The sequence below is a fragment of the Henckelia pumila genome, chromosome 4, assembly GCF_033568475.1.
Source record: "Henckelia pumila isolate YLH828 chromosome 4, ASM3356847v2, whole genome shotgun sequence".
NCBI classification, from domain to species: Eukaryota; Viridiplantae; Streptophyta; class Magnoliopsida; order Lamiales; family Gesneriaceae; genus Henckelia; species Henckelia pumila.
In genome coordinates, this window is record NC_133123.1 from 70,235,503 (window position 1) to 70,260,409 (window position 24,907).

The 24,907-nt window shown below is 32.7% G+C and overlaps 1 long non-coding RNA gene across 2 annotated transcripts in view; it reads right to left on the minus strand.

Annotated features, from left to right (window-relative positions):
- Positions 1-997: 997 nt before the first annotated feature.
- Positions 998-24,907, minus strand: part of LOC140865632 (uncharacterized) — a 49,066-nt gene continuing 25,156 nt past the window's right edge. Inside the window, exon 9 of one of the 2 annotated variants that reach the window (XR_012144667.1) lies at positions 998-1,017. This is a non-coding gene — a long non-coding RNA (uncharacterized lncRNA). Of the gene's footprint in view, positions 1,018-13,424; positions 13,451-24,907 lie in introns of those variants that run through there. The other variant, XR_012144666.1, reaches the window with a different exon arrangement.

Genomic DNA, 24,907 nt, shown 5'->3' on the forward strand with positions numbered 1-24,907 from the left:
GCGAGATAAAAGCTCGCCCGCGCGCGTTCTTCTCAAAATTCTCTGGAAATTCCTCTTGCGCGCGCGCGAGATAATTCCCTATCTCGCGCGCGCGCGCTCTATTCTTGCTGAACATGCGCGATAGCTTCCTCCTCAGCGCGATTGCTCACCTTCTTAGCGCGTTAGCGCTCCCTCATGCGCTATTCCTCACCTTCTTAGCGCGTTAGCGCCCCTTGAGGCGCTAAACTCCCACCAACAGCGCAACTTTTTCTTGCTCCGAGCGACGATTTTGAAAAATTCATATCTTAAGATCTAGCCGTCGGATTGACCTGAAACTTGGACTGCAGCTTCAAAACATCTTGAACTTTAATCTGACTGGTGGAGATCGGATTTGGATCTCTCAAAAATTAAATATGATTTTTATGTCAAGGCTGCTCTGTTATTCGCTCTTCAAAAATCCAATTTCCTACAAAATTAACCGGGGAAGTGAAATACATACACATGAACTAAAACACATAAAAAACACATAAAAATAATATGAACTCACACAAAATATAAATACAACTAACACAAACTAACGCATACAAAATGAACTTATTGGGCAGCGATCCAATCGCTGCCCGATTTGCCCATTAAAATTCAATTTTAAAATTTTCGTTTTGTTTCAAAAATCGAGGCTTAAAAATTTTGTACAATCGATTAATTTAATCGTTTGATCTGAGCAACCTGGCTCTGATACCACTGTTGGAAAACGTGTTCAGATCAATCAAGAATTGATATCCGGTGCAGCGAAAGTTTAAAAATTTTATTTTATTATATGGAACGATTCCATATCAAGGGTATCAAAACTTTTACGATTAAATATGTGTAAGTAAAACAAATAATCACAATTAAATATTTTACCTTAAAATCTCGAAGCGAGATTATGGACACCAACAGAACTTAATCTGCTCTTCTTGTAAATCCCGGGAACCGATGGCGTCACGATCAATCACCGGAATTAGGTCCACGAACGAAAAACAGAAACCCTCTGATTGACTGCACTAGAAATCAATTAGAAGTTTTACGTAGAGAATAAACAGATTTGATCTGTTAATTCGAATTGTAATTTTTTACAAAAATCACAGTCCGAATTTTCTCAAAAGGGACAGAGGAATTTTCTAAAAACCTCTTGAATAATATAGACTGATTTTCAAAAATTGCTAGACTGAAAGCTTGTGTAATTTTCGAACACAGTACATATATTTATAGATAATTTCTAGAATAGATTAAGTTATAATTGCATTAGGACTCTAACTCCTTAGGGCCCACAATCCATAACTTAAGCCCAACAAGCCAAGCCCGTTGTTCTAAAAATTAATATAAAATTCATCGTGACTCCGATTGATAAACTGATTTCACCAATGTGCACAGAAACCATTTCTGCATCTTTCAGAGTCAAGATAATTTTTCTGAATCCGAATTCAGTGATTTCCAAAAATGTCCATCCCTATGTCATTTTAGGAAATCCCACTCCTTTTAGTTAAGAAGTCCAACTTCTCTTTCATTAAATTTAACTCTTTAAATTTAACTATCTCTACGGGGTTTTAGTAATCCATTACTTGTGTAACCCTCAATGGTTCAGGAATATAGCTAGCCGTGGGCTCACAACTCCTTGTGACTCGGAACAACAATTTCCGACTTACCCATCGAATCATGGTAAGAGCGCCTAGCAACATCGCCCCATGATTCCCTAGGTATTACTGATAATGCCTGCAAGAACCCGTAGATTTTGGTTAGCGTACAGTACGGTCCCTTCATCCATATATCCCGATCGAATCAACAACCATTGGTATATCGAGAGTCGTTCGAGATTCGATAACTATGCATTACTTCTTGGAGATCAAATAGTGACATCGCATGTGTTACTAGGAAAACCCATTAACCTAAAACACATCATGTACTCTGGCCAAAGATTCGTCACACTAATATCTCCTCAGATCGCATAGGATATCCACACTTGCAAGTATGTGGTGAATCCTTGACAACAAAGCATTGACTCCTATATATGTCGTAACTGTACCCAATCCCGACACCTGATAACTCCAATAGAATCGGTAAATGAGTCAAAGTACAGTACTAGCATATAGAGTCTCAATGATGTTTCAAGTAATAAGGACTAATGGTGTACAACCAAAACCGCGGATTTTTTCCACTCGATAAGTGATAACCACTTGGAAAGTCCGAATAGGGTAGTTCTGTGACGCCCGGGGCTGATGAGGGAGGGAGTGATCGCCGGTGCCAAGAGGTTGCACGGACAATGAGCGGCTCCTGGTAGGCTTCTAGGCGGAGGGAGACATGAATGAACCGATCCCGTGCCGGAATGAGAGGGATTCTGAGACTGTGTAGGTATGGGACAACATGGTTGAGGAGAGTTTAAAAGATTTCATATGTGCTACTCATATCAAGAAGGTGCATCTTCTTTTCGAAAGCTCATCACATAAGAACTCCAAAGTTAAGCGTGCTTGACTTGGGGCAATTATAGGATGGGTGACCCCCTGGAAAGTTTTCCAGGGTGCGTGTGAGTGAGGACATAAGCACGCTGAAAAGACCCGTCTTGATACAGTGGGGCGTTACAAGTTCGATCATTCATCATATGAATATCCATTTGCATGCTTTGAACATCTCTATGTTCCATACCAATGAAACGTGGTACTCGACATCGCAAATGCTAGTCTCAATCTCGAGCGATCCTTATCCTTATTTGCGGACGGCTCAATTGACTAGGAACAGTTTAGAATATATAGTGACTATAAGATGTGTTTCATGATAGTAATCCCCATGTGCTACCACATCTCACATACACTATAGTATATTCAAGGTCTTTATCAAAACAACAATAGTATATCATAATATAACAATATGAAGAAAGATAAAGTCAATGTCATTATAAAAGTGTAAATTATATTAAACAAAAGATTGTTTTACATAGAGTCATAAAAGCCCTTAGCCACAAGTTGGCTAACCGGGCACCCACTCTTTCAGTTAGTTGCTGTCAAACTTTGTTGGTACAAGAACATTGATCTTGTAGTTGTTAGACTTGAACTTGTAGTCTAGAGATTCTACTGCTTTGACATGTATAACACATGATCTTGTTGTGTTTGAGTTTTTGATGTTATCACCTTCTCTTTTACATTTGGTTTTGTTGGAAGAGGTTATATAGTATAAATCTTCATTGTACAGCAGAAAATCAGAGTTTTTAGCAGCTGAACAGAGTGCAGCTTGCTCGAGCGGAACCCGAGGCTCGCTCGAGCGAGCCAAGGGGTGAGGGGCGTCTTGGACCCGAGTAGCTCTCGCTCGAGCGAGGGGTGAGGCTCGGTCGAGCGAGCCACATTGATTAAAAAAAAATTCTTTTGGTTTTGGCTTTGATGCTTGGCCTTAATTCATGAACCTTAGATTATTATTTGATTCGAGAGATTAAGAACTGGGTCGTCACAACAGGTGGTTCAGAGCGAGAAAATTCTGGATTGAGTTAGATAGCGAGTGGGGTAGATCGAGTCATCTTCCTTGCTTGTGTATGTTAGCATGATATGATTTATTTATATGAGTAATTTACATGATTGAGTTACATGTTCTAAGTGCTAGCATGCTTTACTTTCAAGTACTTAATTATTTTATTTTGGTAATTTTATTTGAAAGTATGTTGTTACGATTGGTTAAGACACATGCTTCTTGGATTATCTGACGCGATTAGAGCATGTGTTCTGTTATTAATGTCATGCTACCTGATTATCTGAATTGATTGGAAGCATGTCTTGTATGAGTACTTCGATTATTTATTTACGATTAAATCAGAACTGATTCTTGATCAGAGGTAAGATGATCGGAGGAGGACTGAGATAGATTTGATGATTATGGTATCTTAACCATTTTGATAATCAGATATGTCTCGACGACCAGGACAACCTCCTCTTAGACCACAGGTTCCTACTCCTATGCCAGAGCAGACAGTTCATACTCCTCTGCCAGAACAGACAGTAGTAACACCGACTGTGCCTCAAGCTGCGATTCCGAGTAATGAACAGGGAAGTACTTCTCGAGATATGACAGATATGACAGCTACTCCAATGGAAACTTTGCTCAAACGCTTTCAATCCTACAAACCGCCGACATTAAAGGGTACTGAGAATGCAGTTGAATGTGAGGGCTGGCTTGATGATATGGAGATGTTATTCGACTCACTTGATTATGGAGATGAGCGGAGAGTCAGATTGATAGGGCACCAGTTGCATGAGGTTGCAAAGAGTTGGTGGTTCACAACAAAGAAAGCTCTGGAGCGTAGAGGAACTGTACTCACCTGGAACATTCTGAGTTTTACCAACGCTTCTTTTCGGTGTCTTACCGCAAAGATAAGGGAGCTGAATTTGCTAATTTGAAGCAGGGGAATTTAAACATTGAAGAATATGTTGCAAAGTTTTCTACCTTGCTACGTTTTGCTCCACATGTTGTTGATAGTGATGAGGCAATGGCTGATCAGTTCATTATTGGATTGAATCCAGACGTTTTTACTTTGGTAAACACAAGGCGACCGAATACTTTTGCTGAGGCTCTGAATAATGCCAAGGGAGCGGAAGCTGGTTTGATCCAACAGCGAGGAGCTTCGTATGCCGCACAGCCTCAGAGACAGCCACAACCTCCGGTTCAGACTCCACAACAATCTTCTCGATTTGAAAGTGGTAGTGGCAGTGGAAAGAAGGGGTATTTGCAAGCACGAGGGAAACAATTTAAAAAGTCAGGGAGCAGTTCTTCGATTTCCAGTGGCTCAAAACAGAAGTCAGGAGTGTTTTGTAACAGTTGTGGTGGAGGTCATCCAACCGATCAATGCCGAGGTGTATCTGGGAGGTGCCATATATGCCATCAGACTGGCCATTTTGCGAGGGTGTGTCCTCAAAGAGGTTCTGGACAATCACGAGGTGCAGAGTCATCCCGATCAGTGGCTCAACCTGCGAGGCAAGCCTCTTCTGTCCATTCCTTTCAACCATCCTATCCACAGCAATAGCCAAGGCCAGGAGGGAGTCAGGCAGGTGGTCAACCCCCGAGAAAACAAGCTCATGTCTTTGCACTGACGGAGGAACAGGCACAGGGAGCACCGGATGATGTGATTGCAGGTAACTGTTCTATTTGTGGTTATCCTGCATATGTATTGATAGATACATGTGCATCCCATACGTTTATCTCTGAACGATTTGTGTCATTGCATGCTTTGCCTGCTGAATCATTACCTGTTGTAGTATCTGTCTCTTCACCTTTGGGGAAAGGTCTTGTATCTATGCAGATGGTGAAAAATTGTTTGCTACAGTATGATGGTAATGAGATAGAAATAGACTGTATTGTTATTGGTTTGTCTTATTTTGACTGCATTATCGGAATTGATATGCTAACCAAGTACAGAGCTACCGTAGACTGTTTTCAGAAAGTAGTGAGGTTCAGACCCGAGATGGCTGGAGAATGGAAATTCTATGGTAAGGGTTCTCGTGCTAAGATTCCTCTGATTTCAGTATTATCTATGACTCGAATTTTGCAGAAAGGAGCAGAGGGATTTATTGTTTATACAGTTGATGTTCTGAAAACTAGCCCGAACCTGGCTGATTTGCCAGTGGTTAGTGAATTTGCGGATGTTTTCCCTGATGAAATTCCAGGACTACCTCCGTATCGTGAGATTGATTTCAACATAGAACTGATGCCAGGTACTGCACCGATTTCTAAAGTACCTTATCGAATGGCACCAATGGAATTGAAAGAGTTAAAAGATCAGTTGGAAGATTTACTGGCCAAGGGATATATTCGACCCAGTGTTTCTCGTTGGGGGGCTCCAGTCTTGTTTGTCAGAAAGAAAGACGGTTCAATGAGATTGTGTATCGATTATCGACAATTGAACAAGGCAACGGTAAAGAACAAATACTCTTTACCTCGTATTGATGATTTATTTGATCAGTTACAGGGTTTTTCTGTGTATTCCAAGATCGATCTGAGATCTGGGTACCATCAACTGAGAGTTAGGGATTCTGATATTCCCAAAACTGCTTTCAGAACCAGGTATGGCCACTATGAGTTTATAGTTATGCCGTTTGGTCTGACAAATGCTCCAACTGTATTTATGGCTTTGATGAATCGTGTATTTCAGAAATATCTCGATGACTTTGTTATAATATTTATTGATGATATTCTGATATATTCAAAAAATTTGATTGATCATTCTGAGCATTTGAGAACTGTGTTGAAGACTCTAAGATCTGAGAAACTGTATGCTAAACTGTCGAAATGTGAGTTTTGGCTGAAACAGGTTGTTTTTCTTGGACATATCATATCCGGAGATGGTATATCTGTTGATCCAAGTAAAGTCGAGGTTGTGATCAATTGGTCTAGACCTACATCTGTTCCTGAAATTCGTAGTTTCATGGGTTTGGCTGGGTATTATCGCCATTTTATTAAAGATTTTTCCAGTATTGCGAAGCCGATTACTCAGTTAACTCAGAAGAATGCTCCATTTATCTGGTCTGAAGCCTGTGAATCCAGTTTTATTGAATTGAAGAAGCGACTGACCAGTGCACCAGTCTTGACGATTCCTTCAGGTACTGGTGGTTTCACTGTTTATTGTGATGCATCTCATCGAGGTCTGGGATGTGTTTTGATGCAGCGAGGGCATGTGATTGCTTATGCCTCGAGACAGTTGAAGCCCCACGAAACCAGGTACCCGATTCATGATCTTGAATTGGCCGCTATTGTATTTGCTTTGAAGATTTGGCGACATTATTTGTACGGGGAACAGTTTTAGATTTATTCTGATCACAAGAGTCTGAAATATTTGTTTTCACAGTCAGAACTGAATATGAGACATCGGAGATGGCTTGATTTGCTTAAAGATTTTGATTGTGAGATTAGATACTATCCGGAAAAATCGAATGCAGCTGCTGATTCACTGAGTCGAAAGGTATGTCTTTGTCTTTATCGACGATTGGTATATCCCATTTGATTGAAGAATGTTTCCTTTCTGGATTAATATTTGACACGGATTGTCCGCCTCTTCAACTTTATCAAATTCAAGTTGAACCAGCGTTATTGTTGCAAATTAAAGAAGCTCAGAAACTTGATCAGAATATGCAGAATTCGATTGAGAAAGTCCGATCAGGGCATGTATCTGAATACCAGGTTCGAGATGATCTTTTGTATGTAAACAATCGCCTTGTAGTGCCTGATATTTCTGATGTGCGACAACAAATACTGAAAGAGGCAAATTGTAGTCGTTATAGTATTCATCCTGGTGGGAGGAAGATGTACAACGATTTGAAGACTCGATATTGGTGGAAACCAATGAAGTCCGATATCACTGATTTTGTGTCTCGATGTCTTAATTGCCAACAGGTGAAGGCTGAAAGGAAGAAACCCCCTGGTTTGTTACAAAGTTTATCAGTGCTGGAATGGAAATGGGATCATATTTTCATGGACTTCGTACCGAAGTTACCTCGATCTTCCAGAGGCTGCGATGCTATATGGGTGATTATTGATAGATTGACGAAATCAGCGTGTTTTATTCCTTATCGTATGACGTATTGACACGACCAGATGGCAGAGATTTATGTCCGAGAAGTTGTCAGATTGCATGGAGTGCCGAAGTCTATTGTATCAGATCGTGATCCTCGATTTACATCTCACTTCTGGCACAGTTTACAGAGTGCTTTGGGTACTCAGTTACACTTGAGCACAGCCTATCATCCAGAGACAGACGGACAGTCTGAGCGTACCATTCAGACATTGGAAGACATGTTTAGAGCTGTAGTGCTTGATTTTGGCACGAGTTGGCAAGATTCATTACCTCTTTGTGAATTTTCGTACAACAACAGCTATCAATCGAGTATTGAAATGACTCCATTTGAAGCTTTGTATGGTAGAAGGTGTCGATCACCTCTTTTCTGGGATGATATTTCTGAGGTACCTGATATTGGACCTGACATGATTTGAGATATGATTGAACAAGTGAAGGTTATTCAGAGAAGAATGAAGACAGCTCAGGACAGACAAGCGAAGTATGCCAATGTTCGACGTCGACCTTTATCTTTTGAACAGGGGGATAGGGTGTTTCTGAAGATTTCTCCGTTTAGAGGCACTGTACGATTTGGCAAACGAGGGAAGTTGTCTCCACGCTATATTGGTCCGTATGAAGTTCTTGAGATAATAGGCAATCTTGCCTATCGATTAGCTCTTCCTTCATTCTTATCTAGAATACATGATGTCTTTCATGTATCGATGCTTCGAAAATATCTTGTTGATGAATCTCATGTACTTCAATCTGATGAGGCTGAACTCGACGAAACCTTGAGTTATTTTGAAAAGCCAATTCAGATTCTTGATCGTAAAGAGAAGCAACTTCGAACGAAGACTATTCCGCTTGTGAAGGTTCAGTGGAGTCATCATGGTATTGAAGGAGCAACCTGGGAGACGGAATCAGACATGAGACAACGATTTCCAGAGATGTTTCACTGATGTGAGTATCTTCTTTAGTCTTTTCTGTTATTCGTTTGATATGATATGCTGATAATATTTGAGATTTCGAGGACGAAATCATGTCTTAGTGGAGGAGAATTGTAACGGCCGGTATTATTTAATTTTAATCCGAGAATATTTAATTTGGGAATATTTAGAGTTTTGATTTAAATTCTAATATTCTTAAATTATTTAGAATTGAAATGGAATGAAATGGAAAATTGAGGACCAAATTGCATTTATTGAAGACTTGAGGGACCAAAGTGCAAAATTCTTATTTTTAGTGGGACACTTGTTATTATTCTAAGTTTTCACGTGTGATTCAATTAATTCCATCAGAAAAGTAGGAGGAGGAACCGAGAGCAAGAACAAAGAAACCCCAAGTTCATTCCTAAACTTCAAATTGCAATATCTTGAGTTCCGGTTGTTCGAATTCGATTCCGAAAAAGGTTCTGGATTCCTTGCAAGAAGACCTTCGATTTTATGTAAGTTTTCTTTTAGTTCATCATGATTTGAGAATTCGAAAATGGCAGAGATCAGATTTGTGTTGAATTATGGTTGATAAGCTTGTATTCTTGGTTATATTGAAGTTGGGTTGAAGAGTGGCTATTGATTGTGTTCTTATGATTCCAGCTTATTATTTGATAGTATATCTGCTGATATGTGAGGAATTATTTCTGGTTTTGGTGGATATGAGATATATTTGATTGTTAGAATTGTTGAAGTTGAGTTTCGGTTGCCGACTTTATTCCGTTACGCCGCCGAATTTGGGATTCGAGACTGTTTTGCTATCTTGTATTGAGCTGTGATTTTTTATGAGTCCTAGCTGATACTTGTGGACTTTCAACACTTCATTTCAGATTTGTTTGGTTGCCATCGAGCTCGATATCGTCAACTTTGAACTGATAGAAAATTGAAGCAAGGTTTGGAGTCTATTTTGTCAATAGAATTGGATTGAACTTGAGGGCAGATTTTGATATAGATTGGGTTGTGTTGTTGTTCAGATTTGGATAGCTTTGAAGATACTTTGAAACCTCACAATTGAAAGGTAAAAGTGGACTACTTTTTGAATGGGATTAAAACTCGAGATGGTTTGTATCGAGTTCCAATCACATACTTAATTGATTCTTTGCTCTTATGTGAATTATTGACTGTGTTTATGATATTGTTGAATGAATATATGATGTTTTATATTGCATTCATCTTGTGAGACCTATCCTTTGATTTTTGAAATGAACGGAGTCGTGCGATTAGACGATTTGAGGAACTATATATGTATGGTCTGGGTGGTTGTATTAGCCTAGCATCTGAATTACATGTATGGTGGCTTCAAAGTCTAGGGAAGCAAGATAAGTAGCCCCACCTCGATCGAGAGTGTTGGTGGTTTAGTTACGATATCTTCTTCTCGGGATCCCAACCGACGAAATGAGAGATTTCTTGAGAGAAGCCTGTTTTAAATCATGCATTGTATTTTATTTCTTATCATGAGTTTGATAATTATAATTTGCTATGCATGTTAGTTGCTTTTACTGGGAAATATGTTTCTCACCGGAGTTATCCGGTTGTTGTCGTGTTTGTATGTGTGCATGTCAACAGGTGGTTCAGAAACAGGGCAAAGACGGGCTTGACGAGTCGAAACTTGAGAGATTAAAGTGATGATCCGGTGTAGTTGTTAGTTGCTGTCAAACTTTGTTGGTACAAGGACATTGATCTTGTAGTTGTTAGACTTGAACTTGTAGTCTAGAGATTCTACTACTTTGAGATGTATAACACATGATCTTGTTGGGTTTGAGTTTTTGATGTTATCACCTTCTATTGTACATTTGGTTTTGTTGGAAGAGGTTATATAGTATAAATCTTCATTGTACAGCAGAAAATCAGAGTTTTTAGCAGCTGGACAGAGTGCAGCTCGCTCGAGCGGAACCCGAGACTCGCTCGAGCGAGCCAAGGGGTGAGAGGGGTCTTGGACCCGAGCAGCTCTCGCTCGAGCGAGGGGTGAGGCTCGCTAGAGCGAGCCACATTGATTAAAAAAAAATTTCTTTTGGTTTTGGCTTTGATGCTTGGCCTTAATTCATGAACCTTAGATTATTATTTGATTCGAGAGATTAAGAACCGGGTCGTCACAAAAACCTTTTCCTTTCTTCTCTTTCTTTCCTCATCCTTGTTCTTCACAAAACCTTTTTGATCCCTTCAACCTTCTAAATACCTTTAAGAACTTGTTTATATCATGCATTATGTTCTTCAAGGATCTTGAAGAAAGTTGTAAATATTTAAAGATTCCAAGTGTTGTACAAATTCCAAGGTTTGTAATTAATTTTTAATCAATATTCTTGTGCTGTTTATATTATCTATTTAAATACCTATATAAATATTATACATGGACGGTTTTACCACCTAAGTACTATATAAATATATTATATATCTATAAATATATTTATATGTATACTTATAGCTATAAATATTATATGGTCGGTTATACCGCCTAATCGAGTCCGTTAATATTCGTGGTGTTCTTTGCAAAAGTATGCTATGCATATAATCTTTGATTATATGTATCAGAAACTGGAGGAACCACAATATTATCTGAAACGTTTAAATTCCAGCTTTTAATTATTTGCTTTTTATATTTATAAAATTTTGAGTCGAGAAGTTTAGTTTCTCCTGAGTGTTTTTGCCCAAGAGGGTTGGGTCGTAAGTCCTCGAGTGAAGGCTGTAAATCCTACGAAGTGCTTGGGATTGAAGGGAGAAAATAGGTTTCAAAAACAAAAATTTTTTATAAATATGGATTCAAGTTTCAGTAGATCTACTTCTTTAAACTCTGCTACTACAAGCTCATATGATTCTAAAAGGATAATTAATACTGAAAAAATTATTATAGAAAATTTTGAAAAATCTATAGATAATTGGGAAATCCCTAGAATTAATAAAGATCAAATTTATAAGCATTCAAGATTTCAACTTTTTAAAACCGACTTTTCTATTAAAACTGAAGAAAGAGATATACAACTTACAAAACCTTTTGAAACAATTAAGTTATTATCTCAAAATTCCTTACAAAAATATAAAGATAAAAATTATAAATATATTCATATTGGATTAGTCCAAGTAGGAATAAAACCTTTAACTAAAGAAGGATTGAATACTTCGATCCTAGCTATTTTAAGAGATGCTAGATTCACAAATTTTGAAGATTTTTTACTAAGTTCAGTTGAATCTAGTCTATGTACTGGACCAATCGCTTTTGATTGTTATCCTAATTTTTCAGTTTCTTTAAGAGACAAAATATTTTAAAATCTTTAGTTTTTCAAATAAAAACTCACAATTATAACATGCTTAAAGGATCAATTTCTGTGGCAATAATTTTTAAAATCCATTACAAAGCTATGATTTCTGCTTTTGCTACAAAAGTAAAAAAATCATAGTAAAAAAGGTGAAACCCTTTTATTACAAACAGATTTAACTAGATCTAATATTGTAATCCACAAACCAATTCAATGGAGTGATATAAATTTACCAGAAGAATGGGTCTTAGAAGGAGTTGCTAAACCTGAACCAATAGAAGATCCAGAACCAAATACCCAACTAAAAGAAATAACTCAATATCTAGATGGAAAAGTTAAAATTTCTTTTGAAAGAAAAAATAGTAGTGACAAATCTGAAAATTCTTCTACCTCAGATACTATAGATTTAGGTAGAGTTTCTCAAATCCCTTCAGTAGTAAACACTCTTGTAAAACTAAACATAGACATTCCACTTCAGATATACCAAATTCAATTATAAAAAATGTTGATTATACTTCAGAAATTCCTAGACCAGTCTATAACAGCAGTAGAATAAAAAATTATTCTACTCAAAATAATAATCAAGATCTAGAGCCTATTAGCCCTACATTTTCTTCTATCACAGAAAATTTTAATGAATTAAATGTTATAGAAAAAGAGTTTGAAATAAATAAAAACTTCCTACATAATGATTTTTATGCAAAATATAATTTAAAAAGGAGATTATGGTTTTTTTGAAAATTTCATAGAGTCTAGAAAAATTATACAAAAACAGTTTTATGAATTTGTTAATTCAAATAAAATACACATACTTTTTTTTGATTGGTTTGAAATATATGCTTCAAAAAATTTCCTAGATTATTCCTTTTCAAAAAATATAAATCCTCTTACTAAAGAAACAGAATGGAAAACTATTTCTGATTCTCGAAAAATTCAATCAAATCATCCTCCTTTACAAGGAATAAAAATAAATATTCAAAATCAACAAATTGAAGCTATTCCAATAAAAACTCCAGGAGATAGCGATAAAAATAATATTAAAAATATCATAAAACAAATTAATTTTACAAATACAAATTTAAATACCATAGAAAAACAATTAGATAGAATAGAAAAACATCTACAGAAACAACCTATAGTTAGTATTGAAAATCTTAAAAAGATGGATATTAAAAATTCAGTTTTTAAACCATTTCAAATTTCAAAAACCAGTGTTAAAAATATTCAAGATAATAAGTCTGAATTTATAAAAACCGTTCAAGATCAGTTGAGTAGAATGACCGCTACAACTAGTAGCTCCAATGAACCAACAGATCTTGTAGCCCCTGATACCCCAATATCTAATCTAAGAGTAAATGTTTTAAATAATGAATCTAATATTAGTGAAGCTTTAGAACAATTCCAAAATCCTACAAATGTTAATAAAATAACTTGGGATTTACCCATACAACAACCATTACAAATAATCACTGCTTCAGATCTTGGAATAGTTAAACCTTTAGCACAATATCGCTTCAATGCCTCTTCTGTCTATGATTGGAACATAGATGGAATGACCGAGTATAATATCCTTAGTCTTTTACAACAAATGACTATGGCTGCAAATGCTTATAAAACCCAGATTGGGACTCATGATAAAACTATTGCAGAACTCCTCATAGCAGGATTCTCTGTCAAATAAAAGGATGGTGGGATTATTATCTCACAAACCAACAAAAAGAAGAAATTTTAAATTCTATAAAAACAGATGAAGAAGGAATAACAGTTCTTGATGAAAATAGTAATCCTCAACAAGATGCTGTAGCAACTTTAATCTTAACAATTTCTTTACATTTTATTGGTGATCCTACACATTTAAAAGATAAAAACTCAGAATTATTATCAAATTTAAAATGTAAAAAATTAAGTGATTTTCAATGGTATAAAAATACTTTCTTAACAAGAATAATGTTAAGAGAATACTCTAATCAACCTTTTTGGAAAGAAAAATTTCTTGCAGGATTACCCACTCTCTTAGGAGAAAAGGTAAGAAATAAAATTAGAGAAACTAACAATAACCATATAATATCTTATGAAGATTTTACTTATGGACAATTAATAAGTTTAACTCAACAAGAAGGATTAAAAATCTGTCAAGATTTAAAATTACAAAAACATTTAAAATGAAAAATGAAAAGAACAAAACAAGAGTTAGAAACTTTTTGTAAAAAATTCGATATAAATACCAATAAACTATCTTCTTCAAAATGCATAGGAGATTGTCAAGAAACCTTTAAAAACTCAAATAAAAAACCTTTTAAGAAAACCCAAAAGAATTTTGATAAACCAAAAGAAGAATATTATAAAAAACCAAATAAAAAAATTTATAGAAAACCTTTCAAAAAACCAGACAATTCTAAACAAAAAACATCCTTTAAAGATATTGAATGCTATAGATGTCATAAAACAGGTCATACAGCAAATTATTGTAGATTAAACAAAAAACTAAATGAATTAAAATCAAGTGAAGAAATTTTAGATAAAATCTCTAATCTTTTAATAGATTCCTCTGATAAAGATACAGAATTTGAAAATTCTAACCATGATGAATGTTTACAAATTGATGATTTAATCACAACTAGTGAAAAATCTGAAAATCAAATTAATATGCTTTCAAAAGATCAAGTACTTCTTCTAAATGTTTTAAAAAATATTGATGATCCAAATATTCAAAAAGACTATTTAGAAAAAATTCTAAAAACATTAAAAGATAAAGAAGAAAATAAAATTTTACTAAGTACTACTAAGAAAGCTTACGACTTAACTAATATTTTAGATAAGAAAATAAAAAATAAAAATGTGTCCATTCAAGATATACAAAGAGAGATAAAAGAAATTAAATTAGAAATAAAAGAATTAAAAGAAAATCAAGTTCAAAATACTGATGCAATAAAATTAATTCTTCAAAATATTAATACCGACAATATTTCTAAAACTGAAGAAGAAACACAAGATATTCAAAACATTGAAAAAGTTCCAGATGATTTTTTTTTTTTGTATTAAGAGAAATAACTTCTAAAAAATATTTCTTAAAAATAAAAATCGTTTTCTAAGAAAAATTTGAAATTGATACTATAGCTCTTTTTTATACTGGTGCAGATTTAAATTGCATAAAATCAGGAATTGTGTCTAAAAAATTCCATGAAAAAACTCATGAAAAATTATCTACTGCTAATAATTCAAGATTAAATGTAAATTCTAAAACAGAAGCTTCGATAGTAAAAAATGGTGTTAATATAAAAACTGCTTTCATTCTTGTTAATGATATCCACCACACTGTAATCTTAGAAACACCTTTTATTAATTTAATTACCCCGTATATAGTAAATAATGATTCCATAACTTTTGAAACTAATCATAAAAAATTAAATTTTGATTTCTTAGAAAAACCTAAACTTAGAAATGTAAATCTAATTAAAGCTTGTTCAATTTATAAAAATAGTATTAATGTAATTAGAAATAACAAAAATATTAAAACCAGCAATGATCATTTGAAAAATGATTCACAGATGAAAGACCAGCACAGCAATCCAAAAAATTGGATTCCTTCAAAAAAGCAAAAACCTTACATAGCTCCTTTCCAAGGAATTATGAGATCATTGGAAACTGCCGAACCTTACCAACCAGGTAGAAGAGGTAATTTCATTCAATTCTGCGATATTAGATTACCTATTTTTCAACAAAATAAATTTAATTTACGTCTTGGACAAAACGTAAATCATTTTCAGCAAAATATATTGGATAATATTTGGAATTTGGATAACCAAAGAACAGCAAAACTCCAAGTTTGTAATGCTTTGACAAATTATTTTATGATTGGAGAAAATTGTGGAATTAGTAACAATCCTCCAAGAATAAATTTCAGCCATTATGTGATTTTTTCTGGAAATATTCTAGGAATGTTTTATGAATGGAAAGCAATAGCCAAAAATATAAAAAATTATCCTAATCCTTTATATAAAGGATACTATTCTTACAGCGAAGCATTAGCTGCTTGCAGAAAAACCATTGGTTTAAATTTTTATATCCAGCCAGGATACAAAGAAAAAATTTGTGAAAATCCTTTTTAGGTAGCACAGATTGTGCATCCACATCACACACTCAAGATACTTTCCAAAAGGTATCGACTCTTGAAAAAAAGATTGAATCATTGAGTAAAGAACTTAAAAATTTGAACCAAAAATATTCTGAACTCAATGAAAAGAACCAATACTTAAAATCCCAAAATAATTCCCTTCTTGCCCAAGGAAATTATGAAAAACAAATCATCCCTGAAAAGCATCTAAAAACCAAAATGATATTAAAAACCCATGATACCCTAAATCCACTCTTTTCTTTCGAGCCTGAATTAAAAACTGTTATACAATATAAACTCGTTGATAGCTTCTTTTTGGATATAATTGAGATCCAAAATTTCATAGCCTCAGCAGCAACAAGTCCTATTTCCGGACTTTCCATTTGGCAAGATCTCAATGAATATTATTTTGAAAACAGTGAGAAAATCGAAATTATGGGACTATTAACAGTCGATCTTGATTTATCTATTTATGATCATTCAAAAATGACTATTGGTCGTCTAATGGACTTCGGAGTAGTCCATGCTTTTAGATTTAGTAATATCTCTCAGTTGCAATCATTGGGAGATAGAACTAAATTGGTTTTAAATGAATATCACAAAGCGACATACCTTAAAAATCAAAAAACTCAACTCTGCAGAGTATATTCTACAATTCCTACTGTAAAAGGGTTTTCAATAAAACCAGCAAGACACAGGATATTCATGGATAGTGCTGTTGGAGAAAGATATCAATTCCCAATAGAAGAGCTGCAATACAATCATATAGAATGCCATGAATTTTATGAAATACTCGGAGCACGTCCATATAATTATTTCGTCAACTGGTCAGATTACAGGTTAATCTCGGAGACATATTTAACCCAAATATTTGGGCCGGATAAATTCAAGATCCTCTTACCACACATACAAGATAAATTAGAGGTTGGTTATGAAGCTAATCCCTATAACAATGATGAACCAGAAGAGGTGGATTCCGATTTAGAAGAATTCATACAAGAAATGCTCGATCGTTGAAAAAAGCAAAGTTTAAATATTTGTATATTATGTAATTTTGATTTCCTGTAATTGTATGTAATTTTAATATATATATATATATATATATATATATAATAGAATATAATATAATATAAAATAATATAAAATATTATACTACATCCCCTTACTTTGCCTATAAAAGGGCACTCATCACCCCATTACAAAGCACTTGAAAAAATTGGAGACACTTGAAAACACTCCAACACTTCTAAATTCCTCTCAAACCTCTCTTCCAAATTCCCTCAACCTTTCTTCAAAACCTTTTTTCTTTCTTCTCTTTCTTTCCTCATCCTTGTTCTTCATAAAACCTTTTTGATCCCTTCAACCTTCTAAATACCTTTAAAAACTTGTTTATATTATGCATCAAGTTCTTCAAGGATCTTGAAGAAAGTTGTAAATATTTGAAGATTCCAAGTGTTGTACAAATTCCAAGGTTTGTAATAAATTTTTAATCAATATTCTTGTGCTGTTTATATTATCTATTTAAATACCTATATAAATATTATACATTGACGGTTTTACCGCCTATTTACTATATAAATATATTATATATCTATAAATATATTTATATGTATACTTATTGTGATAACCGTGACCAAATTCATGGTATAATAAAGAAAATATATTTAAATATATTTTTGTACCTACTAGTGAAATAAAAACTAAGATTTCTAATTTCAATTGTTTTGGCTAAATCTCGGTTCTCATATTATACTTATTATTTTACATGTAAAGAAAACTTATTATTTTTATTGACTAGTATTATTTTCAAAATAATGATTTATCTTAATTGTCATGTTGAGGTGGAATTATTAATGTTTAAAATTTTAAGAGTGACATTATATCTAATTATTTTATATAATTATTGTTTGATTATTAATTAGGCTTAATGCCTCAATTGATTGTCTTTTAAAATTCTCAACCATGAAAACACACGTTCAAGTATATATCTTTATCCATTATAAAGTTCATAAAATCCATTTTTGTGTCCAAATTGTCAATATAGATAATTTATTTGTCATGTGTTAAAAATTATTAACTAGTCTTTAAATCAATCATTATACCATACTTACTATTTGTCATAAACCACCATGACTGATCAAATTCCTACCCACTAACCCATGTTTCCCCTCTCAATTTACTACCCACTAAACCAAATTCAATTCCTTACATTTAATGTGACCCTTTGAGTTTCTTGAAATATTAGTATAAATATACTACACTAGTCACATTCTCATTTCAAACCATAATATTCATAAAAAGAAAGAGAGATAAATTATATGGAAGACATGCATATTTCTTCTAAGAGTTAAGTTCTTGTGGCATCAAAGAGTTGGGCTTGGCAAAGAGTAGATGAAGCTTTTAGAAGAATTTTATATCAGTTATCGATTCAACAAGATTTTCCGGGTAAGTGGGCTTCTACCTTTCTTTTGTGTAATATAAGTTTCTACACTTATATTTATTTTTGTGTGTGAGTTAAATTTTATAAAATAAATACTTATACTTTTGAAAATTCGATCGGCATGATAATATTCGTTTCACTTTGATATATATTATTTGTTGGCTATTCGTGATATTATTTGAAGCATGTTAGAATTATTTGAAAATATTTGAGATGCACTGTTAAGAGTCGATTTAGAAATGGTTAAGAAATTTCCGACGATTTGATTTGATATGGCCCTGATGCGGTGGGTAATAATAACCGTTCCTTTGGCCTCGCCCCTTAGAGGAGTAACATATAGGGGACTGATCAGTAAAACCACGGAAAATGAGATAATTAACAGTGCAATATTTGCTTCGTATTTGTTCGAATTCAGCATGCTTATTTTGTTTCGAGATTATAAAATATACATGAGTACATGTAAATATATTTTGGTGTTTATCGTGCTCGATCGGCCCCCACTTGCTGAGTGTTTCCCAAAATACTCACCCCCTTACTTTGCTCCCCAGATAAGAATGAAGATGAGTTAGATGACGAAGAACAGAATAAGTTCTGAGGTTGGTGAGGATGGATCAGTTCAAGTTGAAGAAATATTTTTACTTTAAATTTCATTTTCGCTTCTACATTGTTGCACTTGTGTTTTTTTTCTCTGTAAAAACAGTTATGGTTTATGAAATAGACTGGTTTTTGGCAAGACTTGTACTATGAGGCTTGTTGTTTCAATGTTAAATTGTTAAACAACGTCGATGTCAACTAGGCCCGATTTCGGGGCGTGACACTTATAGCTATAAATATTATATGGTCGGTTATACCGCCTAATCGAGTCCGTTAATATTCGTGGTGTTCTTTGCAAAAGTATGCTCTGCATATAATCTTTGATTATATGTATCAGAAACTGGAGGAACCACAATATTATCTGAGACGTTTAAATTCCAGCTTTTAATTTCTGCAATTTAAATTCCAGCAATATATACATATATGTATATATCAGTGGTGTTATAAAACCCACTATATTTAAATTCCAGCATTTAAATTTCGCACTATATTTATATATATATATATATATATATATAGAGTTCTTTTATTGTGCCCAACTCTATATGCCCAACTCCATGCCCACCATGTACAATATGTGATAAGTCAACTCATCAATTGTGTTGGTCAACTCACATATTGTACATGGTGGGCATGGAGTTGGGCATATGAGTTGGGCACCATAAAAGAACTCTATATATATATATATATATAAATATAGTGCGAAATTTAAATGCTGGAATTTAAATATAGTGGGTTTTATAACACCACTGATATATACATATAATATTATCATTGGATTCCTTTCATTAGGAACCATTTTAAGCTTTAATATATATATTACTAGCTTTGTGGTGTCCTTTCAAAGGAACCATCATATTATTTTATGATATATATATATATTATCATTTGATTCCTTTTATTAGGAACCATTTTAAGCTTTAATGTATATATATTACTATGCTCTGATACCATGAAGACACGACAGGATACTAAGGGGATAAGAAACATAAAGAAATAATTATAAAGAAATTTAAAAAGTAAACAAATAATGGAAAACACAATGATCAACAAAGAAACATAAAATAATATGATGGTTCCTTTGAAATGAATTTTGAATTAGAAGGTCATTCCAAAAAAGAAATACAAGATTTAGAAAATAAAGGATTGATAATACATATATATATATATATATATATATATATATATATATATAATATAGTGCGGAATTTAAATGATGTAATTTAAATATAGTGGGTTTTATAACACCACTGATATATACATATATGTATATATTGCTGGAATTTAAATTGCAAAAATTAAAAGCTGGATTTAAACGTCTCACATAATATTGTGGTTCCTCCAGTTTTTGATACATATAATCAAAGATTATATGCAGAGCATACTTTTGCAAAGAACACCACGAATATGAACGGACTCGATTAGGCGATATAACCGACCATATAATATTTATAGCTATAAGTATACATATAAATATATTTATAGATATATAATATATTTATATAGTACTTAGGCGGTAAAACCGTCCATGTATAATATTTATATAGGTATTTAAATAGATAATATAAACAGTACAAGAATATTGATTAAAAATTCATTACAAACCTTGAAATTTGTACAACACTTGAAATCTTCAAATATTTACAACTTTCTTCAAGATCCTTGAAGAACTTGATGCATAATATAAACAAGTTTTTAAAGGTATTTAGAAGGTTGAAGGGATCAAAAAGGTTTTGTGAAGAACAAGGATGAGGAAAGAAACAGAAGAAAGGAAAAGGTTTTGAGGAAAGGTTGAGGGAATTTGGAAGAGAGGTTTGAGAGAAATTTAGAAGTATTGGAGTGTTTTCAAGTGTCTCCAATTTTTTCAAGTGTCTTGTAATGGGGTGATGAGTGCCCTTTTATAGGCAAAGTAAGGGGTGTAGTATAATATTTTATATTATTTTATATTATATTATATTATATTATATTATATTATATTATTATTATTATATATATATATATATTACAATTACATATAATTACAGGAAATAAAAAATACATAATATACAAATATTTAAACTTCGCTTTTTTCAACGATCGAGCATTTCTTGTATGAATTCTTCTAAATCGGAATCCACCTCTTCTGGTTCATCAATGTTATAGGGATTAGCTTCATAACCAACCTCTAATTTATCTTGTATGTGTGGTAAGAGGATCTTGAATTTATCCGGCCCAAATATTTGGGTTAAATATGTCTCCGAGATTAACCTGTAATCTGACCAGTTGACGAAATAATTATATGGACATGCTCCGAGTATTTCATAAAATTCATGGCATTCTATATGATTGTATTGCAGCTCTTCTATTGGGAATTGATATCTTCCTCCAACAGCACTATCCATAAATATCATGTGTCTTGCTGGTTTTATTCAAAACCCTTTTACAGTAGGAATTGTAGAATATACTCTGCAGAGTTGAGTTTTTTGATTTTTAAGGTATGTCGCTTTGTGATATTCATTTAAAACCAATTTAGTTCTATCTCCCAATGATTCCAACTGAGAGATATTACTAAATCTAAAAGCATGGACTACTCCGAAGTCCATTAGACGACCAATAGTCATTTTTGAATGATCATAAATAGATAAATCAAGATCGACTTTTAATAGTCCCATAATTTCGATTTTCTCACTGTTTTCAAAATAATATTCATTGAGATCTTGCCAAATGGAAAGTCCGGGAATAGGACTTGTGGCTTCTGAGGCTATGAAATTTTGGATCTCAATTATATCCGAAAAGAAGCTATCAACGAGTTTATATTGTATAACAGTTTTTAATTCAGGCTCGAAAGAAAAAAGTGGATTTAGGGTATCATGGGTTTTTAATATCATTCTGGTTTTTAGATGCTTTTCAGGGATGATTTATTTTTCATAATTTCCTTGGGCAAGAAGGAAATTATTTTGGGATTTTATGTATTGGTTCTTTTCATTGAGTTCAGAATATTTTTGGTTCAAATTGTCAAGTTCTTCACTCAATGATTCAATCTCTTTTTCAAGAGTCGATACCTTTTGGGAAGTATCTTGAGTGTGTGATGTGGATGCACAATCTGTGCTGGCTAAAGGATTTTCACAAATTTTTTTTTTTACATCCTGGCTGGATATAAAAATTTAAATCAATGGTTTTTCTGCAAGCAGCTAATGCTTCGCTGTAAGAATAGTATCCTTTATATAAAGGATTAGGATAATTTTTTATATTTTTGGCTATTGCTTTCCATTCATAAAACATTCCTAAAATATTTCCAGAAAAAATCACATAATGGCTGAAATTTATTCTTGGAGGATTGTTACTAATTTCACAATTTTCTCCAATCATAAAATAATTTGTCAAAGCATTACAAACTTGGAGTTTTGCTGTTCTTTGGTTATCCAAATTCCAAATATTATCCAATATATTTTGCTGAAAATGATTTACGTTTTGTCCAAGACGTAAATTAAATTTATTTTGCTGAAAAATAGGTAATCTAATATCGCAGAATTGAATGAAATTACCTCTTCTACCTGGTTGGTAAGGTTCGGCAGTTTTCAATGATCTCATAATTCCTTGGAAAGGAGCTATGTAAGGTTTTTGCTTTTTTGAAGGAATCCAATTTTTTGGATTGCTGTGCTGGTCTTTCATCTTTGAATCATTTATCAAATGATCATTGCTAGTTTCAATATTTTTGTTATTTCTAATTACATTAATACTATTTTTATAAATTGAACAAGCTTTAATTAGATTTACATTTCTAAGTTTAGGTTTTTCTAAGAAATCAAAATTTAATTTTTTATGATTAATTTCAAAAGTTATGGAATCATTATTTACTATATACGGGTAATTAAATTAATAAAAGGTGTTCCTAAGATTACAGTGTGGTGGATATCATTAACAAGAATGAAAGCAGTTTTTCTATTAACACCATTTTTTTACTATCGAAGCTTCTGTTTTAGAATTTACATTTAATCTTGAATTATTAGCAGTAGATAATTTTTCATGAGTTTTTTCATGGAATTTTTTAGGCACAATTCCTGATTTTATGCAATTTAAATCTGCACCAGTATCAAAAAGAGTTATAGTATCAATTTCAAATTTTTCTGAGAAAACGATTTTTATTTTTAAGAAATATTTTTTAGAAGTTATTTCTCTTAATACAAAAAGAAAATCTTCTGGAACTTTTTCAATGTTTTGAATATCTTGTGTTTCTTTTTCAGTTTTAGAAATATTGTCGGTATTAATATTTTGAAGAATTAATTTTATTGCATCAGTATTTTGAACTTGATTTTCTTTTAGTTCTTTTATTTCTAATTTAATTTCTTTTATCTCTCTTTGTATATCTTGAATGGACACATTTTTATTTTTTATTTTCTTATCTAAAATATTAGTTAAGTCGTAAGCTTTCTTAGTAGTACTTAGTAAAATTTTATTTTCTTCTTTACCTTTTAATGTTTTTAGAATTTTTTCTAAATAGTCTTTTTAAATATTTGGATCATCAATATTTTTTAAAACATCTAGAAGAAGTACTTGATCTTTTGAAAGCATATTAATTTGATTTTCAGATTCTTCACTAGTTGTGATTAAATCATCAATTTGTAAACATTCATCATGGTTAGAATTTTCAAATTCTGTATCTTTATCAGAGGAATCTATTAAAAGATTAGAGATTTTATCTAAAATTTCTTCACTTAATTTTAATTCATTTAGTTTTTTGTTTAATCTACAATAATTTGCTGTATGACCTGTTTTATAACATCTATAGCATTCAATATCTTTAAATGATGTTTTTTGTTTAGAATTGTCTGGTTTTTTGAAAGGTTTTCTATAAATTCTTTTATATGGTTTTTTATAATATTCTTCTTTTGGTTTATCAAAATTCTTTTGGGTTTTCTTAAAAGGTTTTTTATTTGAGTTTTTAAAGGTTTCTTGACAATCTTCTATGCATTTTGAAGAAGATGGTTTATTGGTATTTATATCGAATTGTTTACAAAAAGTTCCTAACTCTTGTTTTGTTCTTTTCATTTCCCATTTTAAATGTTTTTTGTAATTTTAAATCTTGACAGATTTTTAATCCTTCTTGTTGAGTTAAACTTATTAATTGTCCATAAGTAAAATCTTCATAAGATATTATATGATTATTGTTAGTTTCTCTAATTTTATTTCTTACCTTTTCTCCTAAGAGAGTGGGTAATCCTGCAAGAAATTTTTCTTTCCAAAAAGGTTGATTAGAGTTTTCTCTTAACATTATTCTTGTTAAGAAAGTATTTTTATACCATTGAAAATCACTTAATTTTTTACATTTTAAATTTGATAATAATTCTGAGTTTTTATCTTTTAAATGTGTAGGATCACCAATAAAATGTAAAGAAATTGTTAAGATTAAAGTTGCTACAGCATCTTGTTGATGATTACTATTTTCATCAAGAACTGGTATTTCCTCTTCATCTGTTTTTATAGAATTTAAAATTTCTTCTTGTTGTTGGTTTGTGAGATAATAATCCCACCATCCTTTTATTTGACCAAAGAATCCTGCTATGAGGAGTTCTACAATGGTTTTATCATGAGTCCCAATCTGGGTTTTATAAGCATTTGCAGCCATAGTCATTTGTTGTAAAAGACTAAGGATATTATACTCGGTCATTCCATCTATGTTCCAATCATAGACAGAAGAGGCATTGAAGCGATATTGTGCTAAAGGTTTAACTATTCCAAGATCTGGAGCAGGGATTATTTGTAATGGTTGTTGTATGGGTAAATCCCAAGTTATTTTATTAACATTTGTAGGATTTTGGAATTGTTCTAAAGCTTCACTAATATCAGATTCATTATTTAAAACATTTACTCTTAGATTAGATATTGGGTATCAGGGGCTACAAGATCTGTTGGTTCATTGGAGCTACTAGTTGTAGCGGTCATTCTACTCAACTGATCTTGAACGGTTTTTATAAATTCAGACTTATTATCTTGAATATT